Genomic DNA, 25725 nt, shown 5'->3' on the forward strand with positions numbered 1-25725 from the left:
ATTAACAGGTACTATCATACTTAATATATACTTATTAATATATATTTACTATGCTTAACAGTACATTAACAGTATTGTAATGGCTGTTTAAAATTTTTATATGAGTGGTGTTGGACTGTATACTTCTGCCACTGCTTGTCTGGTTTATCACTGTGCTGGAGAGATTCATTCAGATTGATACATGCAGCTCTATCTGTTCATTTTCATTGCTGGATGATATTCCATTATAGATATTTTATCACTTATTTACTCGATAAATTCCAAATTTCTCTATTACAAAAAATACCATGATGATTTATGTACAAGAATATGATTATATCTTGCACATGTGCAAGAATTTCTCCAGGAAACATACCTAGAAGTAGAATTAATAGGATATGAGGTAATTGCAATGGAAATTTATTATATATTACCAGATGATGTTCAATTAGTTGTATATTCCCATGAATGAAATGAAAAATAACTACTGAATTCTTTACAAATATCCATAGATGAGATGTAAAATTTTATTAGAGTGAAACAACTGGACCTCTTATGCAAAGTGGTTGAATAACCACTTTGGAATATGCTCTGGCAGTATCTACTAAATATAGATACTTCAACTATATAACACAGCAATTCTACCTCTTGGTGTATACCCAAGAGAAATTATTACATGTGTCTACTCAAAAGGCATGTACAAGAATATTTATAGCAGCTTCATTCCTAATAGCCAAAAATCGGAGGGGGTTGAACCCAAGTATCTATCAAATAGAATATGGTATATTCCAGCAGCAATTAAGGAAGCTACTGCCATATTAAACAAAAAGGATGAATCTCACAGACATTATATTGAAAGAAAAATGTAAGATTCAAAGAGCATATGTTGTCTGACTGCATATATATGAAATTCAACATCACACCAAACTAATTTCTGATGGTAGAAATCAGGATAGTGGTTTCTCCAGCAATCAGGATAGTAGTATGGATGAGGGACCTGTGTAGAAACTGATTTGAAAATGCGTAAGAAAGTTTCTGGGGTACTGGAAATGTGCTGTATCTGTGCTGTCCAAAATGGTAGCCACTAGCCCCATTAAATAAAAATTAAAATTCCGTTCCCCAAATGCATTAATCACATTTGAAATGTTCAGCAGCCACATATGACCTGTGGCTACTGAAATGGACATCGTAGACATATAAGAACATTTCCATCAGCACAGGAAGTTCTATTAGATAGTGTAACTCAGTATCTTGAGTTGAGCTGAGGTTTCATAGGTATATACATATGTAAAAATTCATCAAGCTGTGCAGTAAAATGTGCACTTCATTATGTTATGCCTTACAAAAATAAATGGAAGGGGTAGCGAGAAAATAAAATAAAGAGAAATATTTTTAATAAGCAAGGCCTTTTTAATTTGAATTTTGAATGCAATATGCTTTGTGAACATATAAAAGTAACAAATTAATAAGACTTTTAAAATGGAGATTATGGGCTCCACAGAAAAGTTAGAGAAGGGACAGGAGGGCGACTGAGGTGGCAACTCAGAAGTGCGGCTGACCTGGGACAGCCTTCTGCACCACATGTGGCAGCCCTGGTTGTAGAGGCCGAGGAACTGAGAGGCAGAAAGCTGGAGCCTGGCTTGGAGGCATGGAGCTGCGGAGCCCATGGGAAAGCACGAACAGGAGCGCTGGACAAGGAAGTAAGCCAGGCTCGGTCCCTGGGCGTGCTACCCTCACCAGTGCAGTCTGGTGACCAGCAACTCACCCTACACTCCAAGCACCTGAACCTTGTCATCCGTTCCCATTCCCTACACTCCAGGTGCCCCCACCCCACCAGCCCCAGTGCACGTACCTGCCCCAGGTACTTTGGGCTGGGGAGCCCCAGTACGGTCCAATCCACCTCTCCTACACCCCTCCTGAGCACTACCTCCCCCTCCCCGTTCCCTGCAGGCTGTTGCCAGGGCATAAAGGTTGCGGGCACTAACCTCCATACCCAGGCTACCCCTGCCCCCCATCCATAGTGTCACACAGCCTCACCCGCCCTCCCTGAGCTTAGCGCATTCCTTCACAGCACTTCAAGGCCCATGCATGCACATGGACCCTCAATCACATCATTCAGCTCTGGGAACCACACTTTACAGCAGTCCTAGAACTGCACATGCACACAGCCCTCAGCCTCACTTCCCACTCTGAGAAAGTGCCGAACTTCACAGCCAGGTCATAGCTGCCACCAATCCACAAATGCATAATGCCGACCAGCTGCCACAATGTATGTGCTCAAAGGGACCCGTGACTTAGACCACTGCAAACCAGGGTTATGCCTCCCAGACTGGAGCACCCGCACAGCTACATCCTCCCTGGCCGCTGGGCACCCACGTTCACAAGCATCAGCATGACGTTGCCAACCTGTGCCTGTACCTACCCTGAAACAAATCACTGTACTGAGTGCTCCACCCCATGCCCTGCCCCCTGGTGTACAACCATCCTGCAAACACAAGGCCTTAGACTACTGAAAGAAATCAACTCCCAAAGTAAATCAATCAAGATATTTGCATGCCACCAAGACAGCAGAAGATCACTAAGCATATCACAATGCATTAGCCCTGCCTAATGACCAAATTAAAACACCAGAGGAGACACAGACATTGGAACAACTAATCAAAGATGTTTATACAACTCTACTTAATAAGATAAGTGGGAAAGCAAAGGACATAAAGGAGATCAAGAAGACAGTGGAAGAGCACAAAGAGGAATTTGAAAGAATAAATAGAAAAATAGCAGAAATCATGGAAATTAAAGACTCTGTTGGCCAAATAAAAACCATGCTAGAGGCACACAACACCAGATTTGAAGAGACAGAAGAAAGAATAAATGATATAGAGTGCAGGATAACTGACTTCAAAGACTCAAAACAGCAAATGGCAAAAAAGGTGGAAAAATTTGAATTGGATCTCAGGGAAATGATAGACAAAACAAAGTACACAAATATAAGAAGCATTGATGTCCCAAAAGGAGAAGTGAGGAGTAAAGGGCTAGGAAGAATAGTTGAGGATATAATGGGGGAAAACTTCCCAACCCTCATAAATGACATAAATATACAAGTCAAAGAAGCCCAATGAACTCCAAATAGAATAAATCCAAATAGGCCTTCCCCAAGGCACATACAAATCAGTCTGTCAAATGTTGATGAGAAGCAGAAAATCCTGAAAGCGGCAAGAGAAAAACAATCTACTACATACAAGGGAGACCAAATAAGACTAAGCTCAGACTAATCAACTAGCACCCTGGAGGTGAGAAAGCAGTGGTATGATATATTCAAGATCCTGGAAGAGAAAGACTTCCAGCCAAGAATTCTGCACCCAGACAAATTGTCCTTCAAAATTGAAGAGAGAATAAAGTTTTCACAGACAAAGAAGTCCTTAAAGAATTTGTCAACAAGACACCAGCCCTACAAGAAATACTAAAAGGAATTCTGCCAGCTAAAAAAAAAAAAAAAAAAAAAAAAAAACAGGACAGGGAGGTCAGGAGGAGGGCACAGAATTGAAAAGTACCACCAAGGGTAATTTAAGGAATACAAAGAGAAAGAGGGAAAAGAATATAGAGGTCTGACAAATAAAATAAAAAAAGATAAAATGGTGAAATCAAGAAATGCCCTTTCAGTAATAACTTTGAATGTTAATGGACTAAATTTACCAATTAAAAGATACAGATTGGCAGAATGGATTAAGAAACATAATCCAGCTATATGCTGTTTACAGGAGAATCACGTTAGACACAAGGGTACAAATAGATTGAAAGTGAAAGGATGGAAAAAGATTTTCCATGCAAGTTGAACCAAAAAAAGGAGTAGCTATACTAATATCGGACAAAATAAACTTTAAATGTAAAGATATCATAAAAGACAAAGAAGGACACTGTATACTAATTAAAGGGTCAATTCACCAAGAAGATATAACAATCATAAATGTTTATGCTCCCAATCAAGGAGCTCCAAAGTACATGAGACAGACATTGGCAAAACTGAAGGGGGCAATATACGTTTTAACAATAATAATAGGAGACTTCAATACACCACTCTCCTCTATAGATAGAACAACCAGACAGAAGAAGTTAAACTACTTGATAAATGAATTAGACCTAACAGACATATATAGGTCATTGCACCCCAAAGCACAAGGTTGCACATTCTTCTCTAGTGCTCATGGAACATTCTCCAGATAGATCGTATGCTGAGGCACAAAACAGGTCTTTATAAATTTTAAAATATTGCAATTATTCGAAGTGTTTTCTCTGATGACAATGGGATGAAACTGGATCTCAATACCACCAAAGAATGAGAACATTCACAAATATATGGAGATTAAATAACACTCTTAAACACCCAGTGGGTCAAAGAAGAAATTGCTAGAGAAATCAGTACCTATCTGGAGATGAATGAAAATGAGAATACAACTTATCAGAACTTATGGGATGCGGCAAAGGCTGTGCTGAGAGGGAAATTTATTGCTCTAAATGCCTATATTAGAAAACAAGAAAGAACAAAAATCGAGGACTTAACAACACACCTGGAGAAACTTGAGAAAGAACAGCAAACTAACCCCAAAGCAAATAAGAGAAGAAAAATAACAAAGATTAAAGCAGAGATAAATGAATGAGAAAACAAAAGAATAATAGAAAGAATCAATAAAGCTAAAAGTTGGTTCTATGAGAAAATCAATAAAACTGATGGGCCACTAGCAAGACTGACCAAGAAAAAAAGAGAGAGGATGCAAATAAACAAAATCACAAATGAGAAGGGGTGTGTTACCACAGACTCTGAAAAAATAAAAGAAATCATAAGAGGATACTATGAACAACTATACCCCAACAAACTAGACAACTTAGATGAAATGGACAAATTCCTGGAGACACACAAACAAGCTACACTGTCCCAAGAAGAAATAGAAGATCTCAACAAACCAATCATAAGTAAAGAGATTCAATCAGTCATCAAAAATCTTCCTACAAAGAAAAGCCCAGGGCCAGATGGAGTCACGGGAATTTTATCAAACATTCCAGAAAGAACTACCACCAATCCTGCTCAAACTTTTCCAAAAAATTGAGGAAAAAGGAACTCTACCTAACTCATTTTATGAAGCTAATATCATTTTAATAAAAAAACCAGGTAAAGATGTTATAATAAAGGAAAACTACAGACCAATCTCCCTATGAACATAGAGGCAAAATTTCTCAATAAAATATTAGCAAACCGAATTCAACAGCACATTAAAAGAATTATACAGAATGATCAAGTGGGGTTTATACCAGGAATGCAAGAATGGTTTAACACAAGAAAATCAATTAATGTAATACAGCATATTAACTAATCAAAAGGAAAAAATCACATGATCACCTTGATTGATGCTGAAAAAGCATTCGACAAACTTCAGCATTCTTTTCTGATAAAGACACTCCAAAAGATAGGAATTAAAGGTAACTGCCTCAATATGATGAAGGGAATATATGAAAAACCAATAGCCAGCATCGTACTCGATAGAGAGAGACTGAAAGCCTTCCCCCTAAGATCAGGTACAAGACAAGGATGCCCACTGTCACCACTATTATTCATCTATTGTGCTAGAAGTTCGAGCTAGAGCAATCAGGCAGGACAAAGAAATAAAAGGCATCCAAATTAGAAAGGAAGAAGTAAAACTCTCATTATTTGCAGGTGATATGATGCTATACTTGGAAGATCCTGCAAAATCTGCAGTAAAGTTAACTTGAGCTAATAAACAAATTCAGTAAGGTGGCGGGATATAAAAGTAATGTGCAAAAATCAGTAACATTTCTATACATAAGAAATTACCTAGCTGAGGAGTCATTTAAGGAAAAAATTCCATTCAAAATAGCAACTAAAAGAATCAAGTACTTAGGAATGAACTTAACTAGAGACGTAAAGGACATGTACACAGAAATCTACATAACATTGCTAAAAGAAATCAAAGGAGATCTAAATAGGTGGAAAGACATTCCCTGCTCATGGATAGGAAGGCTAAATATAGTTAAGATGTCAGTTCTCCCCAAATTGATCTACAGATTCAACACAGTATTGATCAAACTCCTAACAACCTACTTTGAATATTTGGAAAAGCTAAATACCAAATTCATCTGGAAGGGAAGGAGAACTCAAATAGCTAAAAGCATCCTAAAAAAGAAGAATGAAGTGGAAGAATTAACATTCCCTGACTTTAAAACCTAGTATAAAGCCATAGTGATCAAAACAGGATGGTACTGGCACAAAAAAGAAGCATTGACCAATGGAATCGAATTGAGAGTGCAGAAATAGACCACCAAATATATGGTCAACTGATTTTTGACAAGGCCCCCAAATCCTCTGAACTGGGACAAAATAGTCTTTTCAATAATTGGGCAAGGAAGAACTGGATATCAATAGCCAAGAGAATGAAAAAGGACCCCATCCTACACCCTACACAAAAATTAACTCATAGTGTATCAAACACCTAAATATAAGAACTAGCACCATAAAGTTTCTAGAAGAAAATGTAGGGAAACATCTTCAAGACCTAGTAATGAAGGTAGCTTCCTAAACTTTACACCCAAAGCACAAGCAACAAAAGAAAAAAATAGGGCAGGCCACAATGGCTCAGCAGGCAGAGTTACTGTCTGCCATGCCGGAGACCCAGGTTCAATTCTCGGTGCCTGCCCATGCAAAAAATAATAATAATAATAGTAAGTAAAAAAAAAAAAAAAAGATAAATGGGAACTCCTCAAAATCAAATGCTTCTGCACCTCAAAAGACTTTGTCAAAAAGGTGAAGAGGCAGTCAACTCAATGGGAGAAAATATTTGGAAATCACATTTTGGACAAAGGTTTGATTTCCTGTATATACAAAGAAATCATACAACTCAACAACAAAAGAATAAACAACGCAATTATTAAATGGGTTAAAGATATGAATAGGCATTTTTCTAAAGAGCAAATACAGATGGCTCAAAAGCACATGAAGAGGTGCTCATTTTCACTGACTATAAGGGAAATGCAGATCAAGACTACAATGAGATACCACCTCACACCTGTAAGAATGGCTGCTATTAAACAAACAGGAAGCTATAAATGTTGGAGAGGATGTGGAGAAACTGGAACATTTAAGCACTGCTGGTAGGAATGCATAATGGCACAGCCACTATGGAGGACTGTTTGGCGGTTCCTTAGGGAATTAAATATTTAGTTGCCCTATGACCCAGCAATAGCACTATTTGGTATATACCCAGAAGAACTGGAAGCAACGACACAAACAGACATTTGCACACCATTGTTCATAGCAGCATTATTCAGTTGCCAAAAGATGGAAACAAACCAAATGCCCATCAACAGACAAGTGGATCAGCAAAATGTGGTAAATTCATATGATGGAATATTATGCAGCAGTAAGACAAAATGATGTCCTGAAGCACATGACAGGATGGATGAGACTTGAGGACATAATGCTTAGTGAAATTAGCCAGACACAAAAGGACAGATACTGTATGATTCCACTTTTATGACCAGCATAAAGGTATAAACAGAGGCTTATAATACAGAATATAGGGGACTTAGAGATACATAGAAGCTAGAGATGGGTGAACGGTTAGCTAATGAGGCTGAACTCCAATGTAAGGGAATAGATAGGAGTGAAGGTGATTCTCTAATGGGTCTAGAAGTAGTATTACCGTATTGAAGATGAACAAGATTGAAAGGGGTTGTATTTCCCACTGACTCACACTAGAAATATGAATGAGTTCTCATAAGAATTACTTCAAAGATATGAATCTTGTATAAAGAGAGTTTAAGTCCATGGTACAGGGGGAAAACTGCTATTGCATGCTATGAGCTATGTTCAAAGGAAACCATCAACACTACCACAGCAACAGCAGAGGTAAATACTGGGGGGAGGGATAAGAGTTAAGAGGAGGTTTTGATTTCCTCTTTGGAAAGGGTATGCTTATTGAATTTCTGTCTCTTGGGAACAATGAAATTATCTAAAATTGAGAATGTTGATGGACTGTGGACTTTGGGCCCTCTACATGAAGCCCAATGAATGCAGATGGCTGAAGGATGCACTGACTGAGAAGTAGATTGGTGAATGATGATGTATACTTATGAACGAAGGTTGTGCTGCTACAAAAAGGAACGATGTTGTGAGGCATGCAATGATATGAATGAACACGTGGGACATTTGGTGAGACAAAATAAGCCAGGAACAAAAATACAACAATGGTATGGTCACCTTTAGAAAATACTTATAAGAAAACAGGGGTCTAGACTGTAAGCTTTTTGTCAAACCTTAGGGATACTCAAATCATCAGACCATGCCCTTGATCATGAGGCTTACTCTTGTGACACTTATTTTGGTAGCGCAAAAGCTTAGACTACCTATAGGCATGCCTAAGAGTTACTTCTGGAGGACCTCTGTTGTTGCTCAGATGTGGCCTCAGTCTCTCTAAGCCCAACTCTGCAAGTGAAATCTTTGCCCTCCCCCCTACATGGACCATGACCTCCAGGGGTGAAAGTCTCCTTGGCAATGTAGGAGATGACTTCCAGGGATGAATCCAGACCTGGCACTGTGGAATCAACAATTCCATCCTGACCAAAAGGGGGAAAAGAAGTATAATTAATAAAGTATCTGTGGCAGAGAGAGTTCATATAGAGTCAAGAGGCTACTCTGGAGGTTGCTTTTATGCAAGCTTCAGGTAGACCTTGCTACCTGTCATAACCTGCCAACCCCCAACCAGGACCATTCCAGCCAATCCTAAGAACACCTAGGGCAATAGGTAAGATTCCACAAGGGTTTCAGGCACTAGAGTAACTTTCCAGAAACCTACAACCTCCAGATGGGTCCCTGGTCTAGATAAGTCCTGAAATCTAGCCCAGCCTCTCCAGAACATCAGATAGTTCCATCTCCCTACCCCATATTAGTGACAGACCCTTCCGATATCAAGAATTTAGAATTGCCACAGCCCAAAAAACCCCAAAGAGAGGTATGAAAAGATCAAAGGTGAGGGTGAAATTATACATAGAACATAGGACTTAACAAATGAATATGAATGCTGAATCATTAAATTGATATCTCTTTTAATCTCCAGTATTTTAGAGCAGGTAGAAGTAAAAACCTAAAATTGTGTAATTGTAACCCAGGTCAAAGTCTGAAATGTTCTACAACTAATTGTGGTGTTGTGCTTTGAAATTTATAGCTTTTTTGTATATATGCTATTGTTAACAAAAGAAGAAAAAAACTCAATTGTGATGATAAAACAGTATTTCAGCCCTCTAGCCTTCTATATTCTGGAGCAGCTAGAAGGAAAAATATGAGAGGATCATATGGTAGCCCATGACAAACTCTGGGATCTGTCCTGTAACCACTGTTTAAGAGTGCTTTGAAAATTATTGCTTTTTCATTTCTTTGCTTTGTGTATATGTTATACTATACAATAAAAAAAAGTTTTAAAAAATTATGTAGTGATCATGAAATTTTGAAAAAGTGCAAGTTCTTGTTAAAAACTGTAAAATCATTGTTTCAAAAATGCATTAGCTGAAGTGTTTTAAGCATTTGACATCAATTCTGATGTTTAATTTTGAACAACAAATCTCACTTTTGAAAAGGCTGTCTCTTCCTCAGCTTTCATTAAATAAAAAACAAATATTGCTTCAAGAACTAGATATTATGTCCCATTAACTTTAGTAAGGCACCTTGAAGGTTTACAGGTTTGATAAATTGTTAAACTAAAAATAAAAGTGTTAGGCTCCTATCTCAGGCACATTTCTTCCATTTCTGAACAGGCTGTGGATACTTTTCTGGCATCATCACCTTTGTTACGTTACTGTGTCAACAGATGTGGCTAATTTGATTCTATCAGGAAGCAGGCTTTCAATCATTTTCTGCCCAACCCCAGCATCTTTCTTTCTGTAGCAATGTGCAATCCCCAACAGTGAGCAAATCCATGCCAATTAATGAGTTAGATTACAGCGGTATGATTTCTGGCTTATCAAAGTTAATTGGAAGTATAACTTTAATCTTTGCCACAAAACCTCATTAACCCATTGCCTATCTTAAATTTGCAATAATAGATGCATTTCAACATATATTTTTTTAGATTAATGAGAAGCATAGAAAGATGCAGTTGGAAACTTGTAGGTCACAGCAGACATCCTTACATTGGATTTTCTTACACTTTCTTACACATGACCTCTATCAGGTTTGAGCAGGGAAGAATGAATCAATGAGCTGTGCAATTTTGGGCAACTTCTTACCTCACTCTGATCCTGAGTTTCCTCCATTCCTGCCTTCATGAGTTTGCCAAGCAGAGTTATTGTCCTCCTCTTTGCAACCACTGGAATGGCACAGAGTGCAATAGTCCTGTCATTAGTCTCATGCACATCTCTCTCTCTCTCTCTCTCTGAGGCATTGTGTGTCTGGAGTTTATGAAGTGCATCTTTGTTTCATTGCCTGGCCTGCAGAAGAGCGCAAAAAGGATTTGTTGAACAAGTGAGCTCATGAATGAACGAATGTTAATGAACGAATGTGAATGAATGTTCTATCAGTTCTCTATTGCTTTGTAACATGTTACCGCAAAGTTTAGCTGCTTGAGAAGATGAAGTTGTCATCTCTCCATTTATGTGGATCAGAAATTTGGGCACAGAGTAACTGAGTCTTCTGCTTCAGGGTCTCAAGGTGTCAGCCAGAGCCACCATCCTCCCAACCAGGGCTGGATCTGCTTCCAAGCTCACTCGGTGGTTGTTGAAAGAAGTCAGCTCCTCTAGGGCTGTTGGACTGAGTGCCTCAGTTCTTTGACATGTGGGCTTCTCCAGCATGGTGGCTGCTTCATGAAAGTCAGCCACACAGCATCTTCTGGCAAGACAGAAGTCATGGTCTCTTATGGCCTAATCACAGAACTGACCTTGCCATTGTTTTTACTGGATTATGTTCCTTGGAAGCAAATGACTAAGGAGGGAACAGGTAGTTCAGTGGTAGAGTTCTCAACTGCCATGTGGGAGACTCTGGTTAGGTTCCCAGCCCATGCACTCCAAAGGGAAAAAAAAAAAGCATCAAATGAATGGTGCTGCACCAGTGGGTTGTTCACATGGAAAAGACTGAAATGTGACCCCCCCTACAGAAAGAAAGGGAAAAAAGAGAAGCAAATGACTAGGTCTGGCTCTCACTTGAGGGAAGAGGGACATCGTAGGTGATCACCAGGGACCAGGTCAGAAGCTGCCTGCCACAAACATCTATTCCACAAGTCTATGAGAAAGTCCAAAATGAGATGATATCTGTGAAAGACATGATATGCCTGCTGTTTACTCTTCTAGATTATTCTTTCTCCTAGAATGTACTTCCCTCATATCCCTCTCAACTTTTCGATTTCTGCTTAAAATGCCCCCACCTTGGAACAGCCTTTGCGGAATACTAAAATATGAAGCCTGAGCCACTCTTTTAACCTAGCACCCAAATTATCTCCTTTAGAGCACAAATGATGATTCAGGTTACTTTGTTCTTTTCTTATTGTTAGTCCCTTTCATTAGAATGTAAGCTTTAAGGGGTCAGGAGTCCAGCCTGTCTGAGGGGCTGAAAGCACCTCAGTGTTGGATTAAAATACTATAGAAATTTTCAGCTGGACAATTCTTTACTGTAAAAGGCTGTTCTGTGCAACGTAGGCTGCTTAGCCACATCCATTACCTCTACCCATTATGTGCCATGAGCACCATCACTCCCAAATTTTGACAACCAGAATGTCCTCAGACATTTCCAGATGTTCCTGGAGTTGGGGAACAGCATGTCAATACAACAGTTGAGAACTACTGGACTAGAGGGTAGGGATTTTATATCAGTCAGGATATGCTACAGTAACTAAGAACCAACATCTCAGTGTTATAAAGAGCAAAGTTGTTTCTTGCTCATGCTCTGGTCTTTTGTGGGGTGGCAAAAGGTCTCTATTTTTCACATAAACTCAGGTACTCAGACTGATGGAACAGCCAACATTTTTAATGTCATGAGTTGCCATGTCAGAGGAAGTAGATTGTTCTCGTGGGTCTCGAACCAGCAATTACATACTTCAGCCCAGAAGTTTCACATCACTTGTTCTCCTAACCCATTGGCCAGAACTAGACTCACCCAACAAAGAGGAGACCAAGATATATAACCTTACCCACATACCCAGTGGAGAGGAGAACTAGAAATATTTGGCAAGGCAGCCCTAATGACACTGTAGATGCAGAGAAGGTCTCCCTTGCCTACTGATGTAGGGTAAGAAAGTGTCAAAGTCAAGATATAAAAAGCCTAGTATTTCCAGAAAGCAGCAATAATAATATTAATTTATAATAATAACTACAATTTAGATCATCCCTGTTATATGTCAGATCATTTAATTTTCACTCAAAGACCATCTGAAGTAAGTGTTTTTATTCTTTCTACTTTCCAGATGATGAAACAGACACAGAACAGTTAAGTAGCTTGCCTAGGATGACATAGCTAGTAAATAGCAGAACTGAGATATGATGCCAGATCTTTCTGACACTTAAGACTGAGCTTTTAAACCCCACTTTATAAATCAGTTTGGCTAGGATGCAAACTATTTCCTCTCTTTTGAGAGTTGAATAAGCAGACTGTCTCCCCTATAATGTGCTCTGTACCTTTGTGGTTTAAGTTAGAAGCATGATTATTATGTATTGGCAAACCCCTTCCATCCTTCCTTTCCAAACTTCCTACATTTCAACCTTTGAAGAGTACCTTAAATCACTCCATCAGGGGTGACCATGCTCAGAGAAACAAACAGGATCCATTCCAGATATTCAGAGACAGTATCAGCTCCCCAGCAGTTTGGACACTAAGGTAACAGCGCCCTATGCTAAAACCAGGTAGTGGACTCAACAACGTGAATACTTCAGGATGCTGTAACCACCCCACTTTAAGCAGACCCAGATGCACCTGGTGTTTCTAGTTCCTAGATGCTAAGGTGAGGAGATTAATTATAAAAGCAAGCAAAAATAAAAATGACTAACATTTATGCCAATTATTGTCATAAGTATGCATTATCTAACACAAGTAAGGGCCATTAACATCTCCATTTTGGAGACAGAAAACAGAAGCTGAACAAAGTTAATTCACTAAGGTCACACAGCGGGGTTTTGGAAGGATTCCAAATTTGACCCCAAATCTCATGCATTTATCCACCATGCTGATAGACCCCATGCATTGAAGCTGCTTAAGGTTTTAAACACATATAGCTGCTCTTTCTCCATCTGCTCCAACCCAGAGTCAAGCTTGTAATATCCATTTCAAAGGGAAGGGGAAAAAAAGAACAGAAATTTATCTCACTTCTTCTTTCGGTCCAGGAGGTTAACTAAGAATTGTTCAACTGACCATGACTGAAAACAACGAGTCAGTCTTCCTCAAGCAGCCTCCAGAATGTGGAAACACAGTCGCTTCCTCCAGATATTATCAGCGAGCGAACATTTAGATTTGGGTGTAGAATAACACTGCATCAAATTTTGGTTTTCAATGCCATATTCTAGAGGGATGTTGAAGACCTTTAGAAATAATTATTTTTAAAGGAAAAATGTTAAAAGATGTGGATATAGTAGGAAAAGAGAAAGCTGAGATGTGCCTGAGGATCTTCCAAAGAATTTTAATGAATTTATTTAAAGAAAAAGTGACGTGAGTGTTAGATCTAAGAAAGACTTCCCTAATTAAACAGATTGTTAAAGCTAATAATGGGACTATAATACCCCCTCGCTGCTCCCTGTGGAAACCTGATAAGAGGCCAATCCATGCCAGACAGAAGCAGGACGTGGATTTTGCAGAGAGAAACTTCTGGATTTGAACTCTAGCTCTGTCATTTACTACCTCTTTAACCCTGGGAGTGACTTAACCTTGTTAAGCCTCAATTTCCCCACCTGGAAAATAAGAACAGTAAAATGTGATCCATTGGCCTTTGCAAATTACATACCCAATCAAAGGACAAACTGTACATATGGCCATTTCTAAATTGATAAGAGCTATGCGAGCATACATTGAACCCAAATTAAGTTGATGCCATTTCCTAAAATCTACCCTTGCTCATGAACATACAGAAAAAGAACAAGATGGGAAGTCAGGATGTTCTCATTTTAGTTTCACTGTGGGCATAAGCAAACTAAATATTTTGGGGGAGTCTTTATCAGGATTTCCATTTTCTGTTTCCAGTTCCCCCCAGATGAGTCACAGACTACCAGAACTGAAACAATGATGCCAGCTTCCAGATGAATTCTAGTCCTGTACCTCAAGACAATGGTTATAAAATTGGCTTCCATTGTGCTCTCAAAGTAGTGCTACTATTATCACTTACAAAACATTTCTCTAATAGGACAAAAAATGGAATTCGTCTATAAAGACCCTCTTGGGAGGAAGCATAGATCTCTGCATGTGCCTTTTTAACAGAGCATCGGCCACTTTTACAGGAGGCTGTTGAGAATGACACTGTCTCTTTTGTTGAAGAGTCTACCCATTTTAGAATCTGTGACTGTTGCCATGGAGACAAGTGTGGGATCAGAGAAAAACTGGGTATTGGGCCTTGAAGATCAACCCTGCTACCTAAATGACCCATCTTCTGAAATTGCTCGTGTAGATTCGTTTGACCTGATTTGAACTTCGTATAAATTAATTCAAATGTATATACTCTCTGGGTCTGCCTTCTTTCATTCAACCTGACATTTATGAGATTTATTCACAGTGATGTAGGTAACGGAAGTTAATTCTTATTCATTGGTATATAGTAGTCTATTGTGTGAATATACCAACATTTATTTACCCATTCTACTGTTGATGACATTGGGTTGTTTTCAGTTTGGAGCGACTATGAATAAAGCTATTCTGAACACTCTTGTACCTGCTGTATGATGGTTGTTGGCACTCATTGTTTTGGATAGATACCCACTTTGGGTCCATGGTGGGGCCTGTAAATTTCAATAGGTTGGATGAATAATTACACCAATTTCCTTTATAACTTTTCATGGCTGAGTATGCAGTCACATGTGTGGGAATTCCACCTGTTTTAACTGTCTTTCTGAGAAGGCTTTGTTATTCTTAGACTACAGCCTTTCCACATTTTCTTTGGTGTGAAAATGCCCTTTCCATACTAAATAAGATTCACACTAGATGAAAGGATTGTTTATGTCCTTACTAGAAAAGGACTTACCTCTGTGCCTCAATTCATTTTTTAAAAGTGATTATTTTCTAGTCCCCGAAATCCCCAAATATGAAAACTGATGAGTTAGACACCATCGCCACAGCTCCCAGGTGAGAGCTGATGTGTTCTTGAAGGAAAAGGAAGAGGCAGTTGTATGGGCGACTGAATTAAACCAGTAAGCATGTGGATGGAAAAATATCAAAGAGGAGGGAGTAAAAGAAAAGGAGCAGTCTCCAAAGAGTGCATGGTTTCTCCCCACCTGTGAATGAAGGTGCAGCCACACAGGTAACAAGTGTTGATCTCAAACCCCACTGCAGTACCTTCACTTCTGCTTCAGCCCTGTTGCATGAGAGCCCCTGAGCTCACAAACATCAAGGTTAGCTGCAGTCAGGGAAAGAGATGGTTCCCATCTCACAGCGCCGGAAAGCCAGAGGCAAGCAGCACCCCTGGACACTGCAGTACCCACGAGAGGCCACCTGACCTGCGTCGTCCCCCTGGGCCCTCTCCCAGACGCTGAGCCTGAGGGAGTCTCTCCCGATTATCTCAGTGAATTTTCCACCTCTCCGTGACAATGGCTACGGCACTGTGTCTCAGACAGAGCCTGCAGAGACAGGGAGGATGCCAGCAAGAAGCCAGGCAGGGCTCAGGGAGCTGCCAGGCCCCGAGCAGCAGGCTGCTCGCTTGCATTTTAAGCAGCAAATGCAAATTAATTAACAAGGGTTCCACTTCGGCCCCTGAGTGGTTCAGCCACATTCCCCAATAATTCCCAAGCCAAACTGACCCAGTTTGAAATTAAAATCGGGTTTATTTTTAGAGGGATATATTTTCCTCTTGTCTCTGTCACAGTGGATTTTTTTTTTTCTGTTTTGTCTGATAAACATCCAAGTACATTTTCTCCAGAACTGCTGACTTCTCCTGATAGCCACTTAATAAATAAAAGGCGTTCTAGAGTGTGGCTCACGTATATCCAGGTGGCACATGTGAGCCCCAAACCCCGCCTTGGGCTGTATCCATGATGCCAAAAGAGGGCTGTGTACACTGAGTACGTTTTCTTCCCCCTCGAGCCTGGCATCAGTTAGAACTGGAAATGTGCCTAAGGGGACTTACAGCCTGGACACCCTCGCGTCCAGCAAAATCCACTGGCATTCATTGGAGAACTTGAGCATCTTCACTTGATAAAAATCTAGTCAGTATGAATTATGCGTTTGCAGCTACGTCCAAGAATGTTTTGCATCTCAGCTGACAGCTCTGTACTTTTCTTTGGTACCTCTTTCTTCAAGGAATTATTTACAGAATTGTATGGTTAAAGCTTGTGTCTCTTCTGAAAATTACAACCTCTGGCTTGTCTGGCTCCCTCTTCAGAGCCTAGTTCTATAAGTCCTCAGAAATGAAGGAAAGAAGCTGCTGTCTCAGGGGTTCTCACCCAGAAGCAATTTTGACTTGGGTATATAGTGATTTCTGGGGTGCTACTGTCTCTAGTATGTAGAGCGCCTAGGACAACCCCCCACAACAAAGAATTATCTGGCTCCAAATGTCAACTGTGCTGAGGCTGAGAAATCCTGTGCTATACAGAGCTGTTGATGTGTAGTTATTTCTGAGCTGACAGGCCTGCTCTCTGTTTCAGAAACTGTTGGGGACTGATTTTTTGGTCAGAGTTGTAGACACCCCCATGCTCATCAGAAAAGGGGCTGTTGATCTTAGATTTTCCTCGATGCAAGGGGAATAGTAGTTGATTTACTCAAAGGCACAATTGGCAGATTGGCCAAAGTGGAAGGGAACCAGAGCTGAGCCTGTGAATTCCTTGCAGTCACTCCCTCTGGCCGACCCCAGCCCCATGTGCGGGATGCAGGGGCACAGCCAGGCCCTGAGTCTCCCCCAGGTACTTACTACGAGATGTTCGCCTGGGCTCATGTCCTTGCTTATGAAGCAGAGGCGCTGGCTCCCTTCCCAAAACCTGGTCTGACGCTTCCATAGCTTCAGAAGTCACATGTGTATGTGTATGTGTATGTGTTAGGAGGCCCTCACAGGGGAGTGATGCTGCTTTCCACAGAGACATGGGAAGAAGGCCCATCTCTCCAACTCCCTGGAGAATATTTGTCTAGTATAGGTCAGAGCAGGAGTTCTGGAGACAGACTGCCTGGGTTTTAATCCACTGCCGTTTACTAGCCTGGGCGGCCTCAGTTTCTTCACCTATAAAATGGGGGCAGTGGCAGTACCAACCCCATTGAGTGGTTATGAGCACTCAGGGAGATGACTTTTGCACCCTCAATGGAGTTCCAGCTAATGTGTGTCCATTGCTTTCTACTGCTATGTCGTCATGGTTGCCGTCGCTATTGTCATCATAGGCCTTGTAAGCCACCTGCCAGGATCTACAGCCTGACACTGAGCAAGTGACTTAAACTCTCTATGCCTCAGTTTCTTCATTTGCAAAACAGGAATTAAAAATGTAGCTACGTCACAAGATTGGCGTGAAGATTAAATAAAGAAATTAATTAATCTATGTCACTCCCTTGGAATCATGCAAGTGATTGGCAAGGGCTGATAATTACTGTTACATAAAATATTACTTAAATAATTATTATGAAATAACAATAAGTAATTGTTTTGCTGAACTTTTGGTCGAGTCTAAGACGTTAGAAGGTTAACTCCATTAAACTATATTCTGATGATGTTGTAAACCAGTAGAACAGTTTGGAAGTTAAGTCTGTATCTGGAAGCTTCACAGCCGAACAAAAGACATGGTGGCTGAGTCCCTTAGGATGGATGGAATGAAGTGGTTGTATCCTAATAAATTCACTCACCCACCCAAAGCTTGGCTCATGCTGAACGTGGATTTTCTAAGCTTCCTACCATTATTTGAGCACAATTAGAAATTTTTTTCCCAGGTAAAATAAATTCTTCCATAAAATCTACTCCTGGTTAGCTTCTGGCTAAAACACCACCAGAGTCCAAGTGCTTTCTCAGTTCAATTTCTCTTGCAGGATCTCACAACCTACTATCCTAACCTCTCTGTAGAGGGGCAGCATTTTATCTTCCATCCCCACAGAAAGTTTAATCTCTTTATTCTCTATAATTAGCAACGTGTGAGCTTTGTAGTGAGGCAGAATTGTGCTCCACCCATCACAGACAGGTTGACTTTACATGATTTACTTAACTTCCCTGAACCTAATTTCTGTATCCGTAAGCTGATAATAAAAATACTTCCTCCTTTATACAGTTCTGAAGAGGTTGCAGGGTGATAATACATGCAAAGCCTATGGAAACACTTGACGCATAGTAACTTTTCAATAAATGTTTATTATTATTGTTGACTTTATCATTATTATTGTGACTGTTGCTACTTTCTAAGCTAGGAAGTTTTGATCTCCATCAGGCTGGTTAAGTGACATTGTGCTGTGATAACAAACAACCCCCAAATTTGGATGACTTAAAAGACAAGGATTTATTTCTCTTTTATGTTATGTGTCTGTCACAGGTTGGCAGGGGATCTGTTGATAATAGTTACTCAATCCAGACAGATGGGGAAGCCCCTATTTTTAATGGCGCTGTCACTGTGCCATAGTGAAAGAGAGCGCTGGGGGTCTTGCACCAGCAATGAAAGGTTCGAGGCCAGAAGTGGCACACCGCACTTTTGCTCACAACTCATTCACCGGAACTAGTCGCATAACCCCATCCAACCATAAGAGTTATAGAAAGTGAAATTCTACCATGTTTGCAGAATGTAAAGAGCTAGAAATGCTTTGCTAATAGGATGAATAACCACAACAACCATTTAGTGTAGTAATAGGCTACCCCTTTTCCTGTTATGGCTACATTTTTCAAGGCATATACTTTCCAGGAATATATTTGCCTTATTTACAGATTACCCAGGTATTTATATTTCACAAATATTTCTGATGGCAGGTACTAAACTTTATGTGGGATAAAAAGGGAAGCAAAAACAGATAACATCCCTGCACTTGTGGGCCTTTCAGGCCATTGGGGAGACCAGCATTAATTTTAAAATTACATCAGTGAATTTATAGTTATAGATTGAGAAAAAGTCTCTGGAGGAAAGAAACAGAGCTCTGTGGGCAAATCTGATCTAGACTGTGGGGCCAGGGGTAGCATCTCTTAACCGATGCTTGATTTTGGTATATAAAGGATGAATAGGTGTTCGCCAGATGAAGTAGGGCAGTAGTAAGGAACAGATAGGACAGAGGGAGGAGCACGTGCAAAGGCCCTGGGACAGGAAAGGGACTGAAAGCATAAGTGGTTGAAAGAAGGTCTGTATGACTAGAGCAGGGACAAGGAGAGGCATGGTGGAGGATGGGAATGGAGAGACAGGCAGGGACCAGGCGATGCCGATTCCAGGTGAGGAGTTTGTTTCTACTGATAGTTCTTTAAAGAACTTTATGTATGGGGTTGGTATATTAACTTAGGTAGCATCCTGATGAACTCTGAACTTAAAAAGGACTCCTGATTCCCTTCTCTCACCAGACTTGTTCTGAAAGTGTAGGTCTAAATTTTTACTTCTAGCATTTTAAAGCAAATATCCAAGCCTCTCTCTAAACCTGAACCCCAGAGTCAGCTTCTGTACAACAAATATGCCCCTTTCTGTTTGCACGTCTCACGCTCAAGTATGCCTCCCACAGCCTCTGAGAAGGAAATATGATATCTACTTGCAGCAGTGCTACTGCGTACAGAGAGCAAAACATTCCTAATGTGACTAACGATATGTTTTCCCTTCTGGGACTGTGGGTTGCACTCGGTCTTTCAGATGTGTAGGGTTGGAGTGTGTCACCTCCTTAACCTTGGGGGATTTGAATTCCCAGATCTACTGCCAAAAGTCAGGCAACTCACTGAGCCCCCTAGTCTCCCATCTGTGATTTTACATAGATGAGGGAAAATTGAGCAACTGTTACCCAACTGGGAGGCATCTAGGGTCCTCCGATTGCTATTCCAGGAATTCCACCTGGCTGTGCTTATCCTAGAGGAGAGGGGGAGGCTGGATTCTGCCCTTCGGATTGTACAAAAAAACAGCAAGCTCTCTTGTGTTTCCCTCTGGGTGCTGGAAGCCCTTAAGGGTGGAATAATTTAATCTTTGTACTCTCAAAAAAAAAAAAAAGAATGTTCCTGATTCCTAGGCCCTCAAACATTTAAATGGATGGATCTGTTGCTGTTGTTTTAGGTCACTAATCCATTCATTAACTTAACCAGCATTTGTTTAGCACCTACAAGGAACTGGGTACCGTGTTAGGTGCTAGAATATGTCTGATGTGAACAAAGGTAGCTGTGTTCTCAGATCTCATGGAGCTTTCATTCCGGTGAGAAAAGACAGGGGGAAAAAGCATGTAAATAATTAAAGAAGTCAGATAGTTGCAGACGGTGGTAAGTGCAGTGGAGCAGTTAAGACAAGAAGGGGAGGAGAGGTTTTCTTTGGTTGGAGTAATCAGAAGAATCACTCAAAGAAGCTGAAACTTGGGCAAGACCTAAATAATGAGAAGGAGGCAGTGATGAGCTAGATGGGAGTGGAGTTTCCAGGCAGAGGGAATAGCAAATGCCAAACACTTGAGACGACAGTGAGTGTGAGGGGTCGGAGGCGCACAGGGGACAAGGCAGAAAGTGGTAAAAAATGAGATGAGAGGGGGACAGCATCCTGATCTTAGGGGATCTAGTAATCAGTTTGAATTCTGTCTAATTGTAACAGGAAACCATCAGTGAGTTTTGAGGAGAGTAGGGCTAAGATTTCTTTTTATGCCTTGAGACGAGCACCCTGGCTGTTTTGTGGGGATGCAACCGGAGGCTGGGCAAGCATGGAGCTGGGAGACCAGTGAGGAAAGCGATGCAGCGGCCAGTGTGATGACGGTGGTTTGGAGACACTGAGAATCTCCCAGATGCAGCAGAAAATACAGAATTTGGCCAATAAGAATTTACTGCTAGACTGGATGTGGCATATGAGGTACAAGAGAAAATAAGGATGATTTTTGGCCACAAAATCACAGACCCAGGTTTGTGCTCCAGAGCCTTCTATTGCATCTGGTGCCTGCAGCACTCCTCATTGTGCAGCTGAAGTGGGAATTTCCCCTACCCTACTCCCATCCCAGCATCCACACTGCTGGATGAGTTTCTTAGAGGGGAGCAGGAAGAGGAAAAGGAAGAAGGAAACTAAGACTCCTAGGAAACTTCTTTGGCTAAGTGATTGTGCTGTTTTCTCTGACCTCTTGCTGGTTGGTGTCCAGGTTTCTGGAAACTGAATAGTGATGTGGTTGTGTGACTGGGTGGCTCACCAACTTCCACCACCGTGGAATTCATATGCAGCCCAATGAGGGGTGTGCTTGGAACAGTCATTAAACGGTTATAAACATCCTAAAAAACTATTTATAATTATAGCAGTAGACACTTGAGTTTTTACAATATCTCAGCATTGAATAAGTGTTTTATTTGTAGTGTTAATTTAATTTTCAAAAAATTCCTAGAGGGTATGCTTTATCATTATCTCTTTCAAACATGAGAAAACAGATACAGAGAGTTAAAATAACGCACAAGACCCCACAGCTGAATCACAATGAGCATTCAAAGTGGAATAAATATTGCAAACAATGGCAAAATTAAATAAATTCATGACATGAAATCTTTCATATATGCAAAATAGTATATATTATGTAAACACAAAGTTTAAAGAATAATAAAATTGAACACCTATGCCCAGTTTAAGAAATGCTTTTGCTCCTTTTATTTATTTACCTTTTTATTACGTAAAATCTCTCACATATGCTAAAGAAAAGAAAATCGCATAGTGAGCTCTCAAATAACCATCGCCCACCTTTTATCACCTGCACCTAAGATTGACTCAAGGCCATTCTTGTTTCATCTTTGCTTCCACTTAGTCACCCTACCCTCAGATTATTTTGAAGCAAATTTCAAATATCATATCATCTGTAAATATTTCAGTGTGTATCTCTAAAAGATAGAGACTCAAAAATAATCATAGCCACAAAACCATTATTACAGCTAAAACAAATTTATAAATGTTCCTTTTCATTTATATTGAATAATATAATATACTAAAATTAATATAATTTAATATCAAATATGTGGTCACTTTCCTTGATTGTTGCACATATATGTATATTTACAGTTTGTTTGAATTGCTATCCAAATGAGGGCCATACATTGTGACTTGGTGAAAAATATGTCATCTCTTTTAAAATCTATAATCTGTAATTATTTTTTCAATAAAAATTTTACTGGCTCCAAAAAAAAGAATCGATCACACACTGCAAGATATTTTACATGAGGGAAGACTTAAAATAACAAGAATATTTTGCTCTTAGATGCCTTCTTTAAGATTCTAAATTGTCATATCTTGTTAACATCTGTGAATTTTGACAAATACCTTATTTTTAACTTCTTTTTTCCTACCCATCTACATGATTTAGCCAATGACATTTTGTATACAGGCTTCTCTTTTTTCTCTTGGAAGTATGTTGCTTTGCATAAAACCACCTCTCTCTCTCTCTCTCTCTCTCTCTCTCTCTCTCTCCTCCCCCCAGTCCTTCCCTTTGCCTTCGGGCAGTACCGCCCTGCAGTGGTTGGCTTTGCCAGGATTTCATCTATTCTCCATTCCCCATAGCTAAAGGGCAGTTCTAAGGAAGTGATATGGAAGGATGCTTCATCCCCTTGTTAGAACCCTGAATTTGACCTAATGGCGATTCTGGTACCCCAAACAATCTCTCCAATGTTATCAAATTACACAGTTTCAGGTAGCAAAAATGAGCAAAATGAGCAATTAACTAACCATGATGCAAAGCAATTTAATGTCATGTATGTAATTGCTTCATTAAGAAAAGGGTTTTCTTTTTAATTAAGAGGAAATTCATATAACACAAAACTAATGAGTTTAAAGTTACCATTCAGTGGCATTTAGTACATCCACAATGTTGTGCAAATGCCACATGTATCAAGTTCCAAAACATTTTCATCACCTCAGAAGAAAACCCATGTAGTGGCTTGGAACTACGTACCCTGAAAAAAAACACGTTCTTAACCTTAATCCGTTTCTGTGTGTGTGTGTGTGTGTGTGTGTGTGTGTGTGTGTGTGTGTACCCATTGTAAATAGGACCTTGTGATCAGGTTACTTCAGGGCAGGTGTGGCCTGACTGAATCAGGATGGGTCTTAGTCCAATTGCTAAGGTCCTTAATAAGTGGAATGAAATTCAGACACACAGAGGGAGAAAGCCATGGAGGGAGCAGCCACAAGTTGGAAGTCAAGGGAACCGAGAAGCCAACAGAGGCCGCCATATGCATTGCCGTATGACAGAAAAGTCAGGAACCAAGGATTGCTGGCAGCCGGCCCCAGAATGCCACAGTCTTCTGGAAGAACGCATTACCTTGATGATGCCTTGACTTTGGACTTCCCCAGCCTCAAAACCATGAGCCAATAAATCCCAGTTGTTTAAGCCAACTCATTGCATGACGTTTGCATTAATAGACAAGAAACTAAAACATTTTCATCACCTCAAAGAAAACTGTATATCAATTAAATAGTTACTCCCCATTCCTCACATCCTTCAACTCCTGTCAGTCATCCATCTGCTTACTGTCTCTTGGATCTTCCTATTCTGGATATCTAATAGAAATGGAATCATGTAGTATTATGTAATGTTTGCTGTCTGGCTTCTTTTACTCAGCACGATTTCAAGGTTCATCATGTTGTAGCATGTGCCATATTTAATTTTTGTGGATGAATAATATTCCATTGTATGTGTTTATAATCATTTGTTAATCCATTCAATCATTACATTCAATCATTGATGGCCGTTTGGCTGTGTGAGTAGTACTGCTCTTTTGAACAGTGTTCAAGTGTTTATTTGCATACCTGTTTTCAATTCTTTTGGGTATATACTAACGGGTGGAATTTATGGGTTATGTGGTAATTCTATGTATAACTATTCAAGAGCATCCAAACTGTTTTATACAGTGACTGTACAATTTTACTTTCCTACCAAAAATCAATAAGGGTTCTAATTTCTTCGCATCCTTGATAAACTTATTTTCTGTTTTTAAAGAATTTATGTAAATTATACACATACATACATGAGAGAGAGAAAGTGAGCGAGAACGTGCGTGAGAGTGAGCACATACATGCCATCTTAGGATGTGTGAAGTGGTACCTCATGTAGTTTTGATTTATACTTCCCTAATGACTAATGATGTTCAGCATCTTCTTATGTTCTTATTGACCATTTATGTATCTTCTTTGTGAAATGTCTATTCAAGTCATTTGCCCACTTGTAAATTGGGTTGTCTTTTGGTTGTTGAGAATGTCTTAGCTTGCCAGAGTAATCACAAATATCACAAACTGGTTTTTGCTTAAAAACAGGAATTTATTGGCTCATGGTTTTGAGGCTAAAAGTAACCCCAAATCAAGATGTCAGTAAGGCTTGCTTTCTCCTGGAGTCTGCCGCATTCTGGCGCAATCTTTGGGATTTCTTAGTTTGTATCTCCACCTCCCATCATATGTTGATGTCTCTCTGTTTTGGCTCCTGTGACTATTGGGTTCACATGATAAGGCCTCCAGTAATATGGATTAAGATCTGCCTTGATTCAGTTGGCCACACCTTAACCTCAAAAGGTTCTATTTACAATGGGTTCACACCCATAGGGATACAGATTAAGATTAAGAACATGTGTTTGTCAGGTACATTTTTCACTTTACCACAAGTAAAGTAAGAATTCTTTATATCCTCTGACTACTAGACCCTTCTCAGATTTATGTGATTTACACAGAATTTCCCCCATTCTGTAGGTTGTGTTCACTTTGATGGGTCCTTTGATGCACATGTTTTTCATTTTAATGAAGTCCAATTTATCTATTTTTTCTTTTGTTGCTTGTGCTCTTGGCATCATATCTAAGAATTCAATGCCAAGTCAAAGGTCATGAAGATTGACCCTAAATTTTCCTAAAACTTTTATAATTTTGGCACTTATAATTAAGTTATTGATTCACTTTGAGTTAATTTTTGTATAGGTTATATAGTAGGGTCCAACTACATTCTTTTGCTGTCTGTATCCAGTTGTTCCAGCACCATTTGTTGAAGAGACTTTTCTTTCCAGGTTGAATAATCTTGGCACCCTTGTTGAAAATCAATGGCCATAGATACAAGATTTTATTCCCAGATTCTAAATTCTGTTCCATTGGTGCAGATTTCTAGCCTTGTGCTAGTGTTATGCTGTTTTGATTACTATAGCTTCCTTGTAACTTTTGAAATCCAGAAGTATAAAGCCTCCAAATATGTTCTTCTTTTTTCAATATTGCTTTGGCTATTCGGGGCTCTTGCAATTCCATATGAGTTTAAGGATCAGGTTTTCTATCTGCCCAAAAAGCCATTGGTATTTTGATAGGGATTGTATTGAATCTATATTTCCCTTGGGTGGTATTACCATCTTACAAATACTAAGCCTTCCAATCCATGAACATGTGATGTTTTTCCATTTATTTAGGTCATCTTTAATTTCTTTGAACAATGTTTTGTAAGAAAGGATTAAGTCAATCTTTGTAACAGAG

General features: G+C 39.7%; 1 protein-coding gene and 1 long non-coding RNA gene across 3 annotated transcripts in view; one reads left to right on the forward strand and one right to left on the reverse strand.

The window, feature by feature from the left end:
* The window catches only part of CADPS (calcium dependent secretion activator), a 494336-nt gene that overhangs the window by 153054 nt on the left and 315557 nt on the right, over nucleotides 1–25725 (forward strand). The window lies entirely within an intron of this gene.
* LOC143656974 (uncharacterized) overlaps nucleotides 1–25725 on the reverse strand; it is a 54326-nt gene that overhangs the window by 13344 nt on the left and 15257 nt on the right. Inside the window, exon 2 of the long non-coding RNA XR_013162665.1 lies at nucleotides 10267–10467. This is a non-coding gene — a long non-coding RNA (uncharacterized LOC143656974). The remainder of the gene's footprint in view (nucleotides 1–10266; nucleotides 10468–25725) is intronic.

This window comes from Tamandua tetradactyla, chromosome 15 (genome assembly GCF_023851605.1).
Source record: "Tamandua tetradactyla isolate mTamTet1 chromosome 15, mTamTet1.pri, whole genome shotgun sequence".
Lineage (NCBI taxonomy): Eukaryota > Metazoa > Chordata > Mammalia > Pilosa > Myrmecophagidae > Tamandua > Tamandua tetradactyla.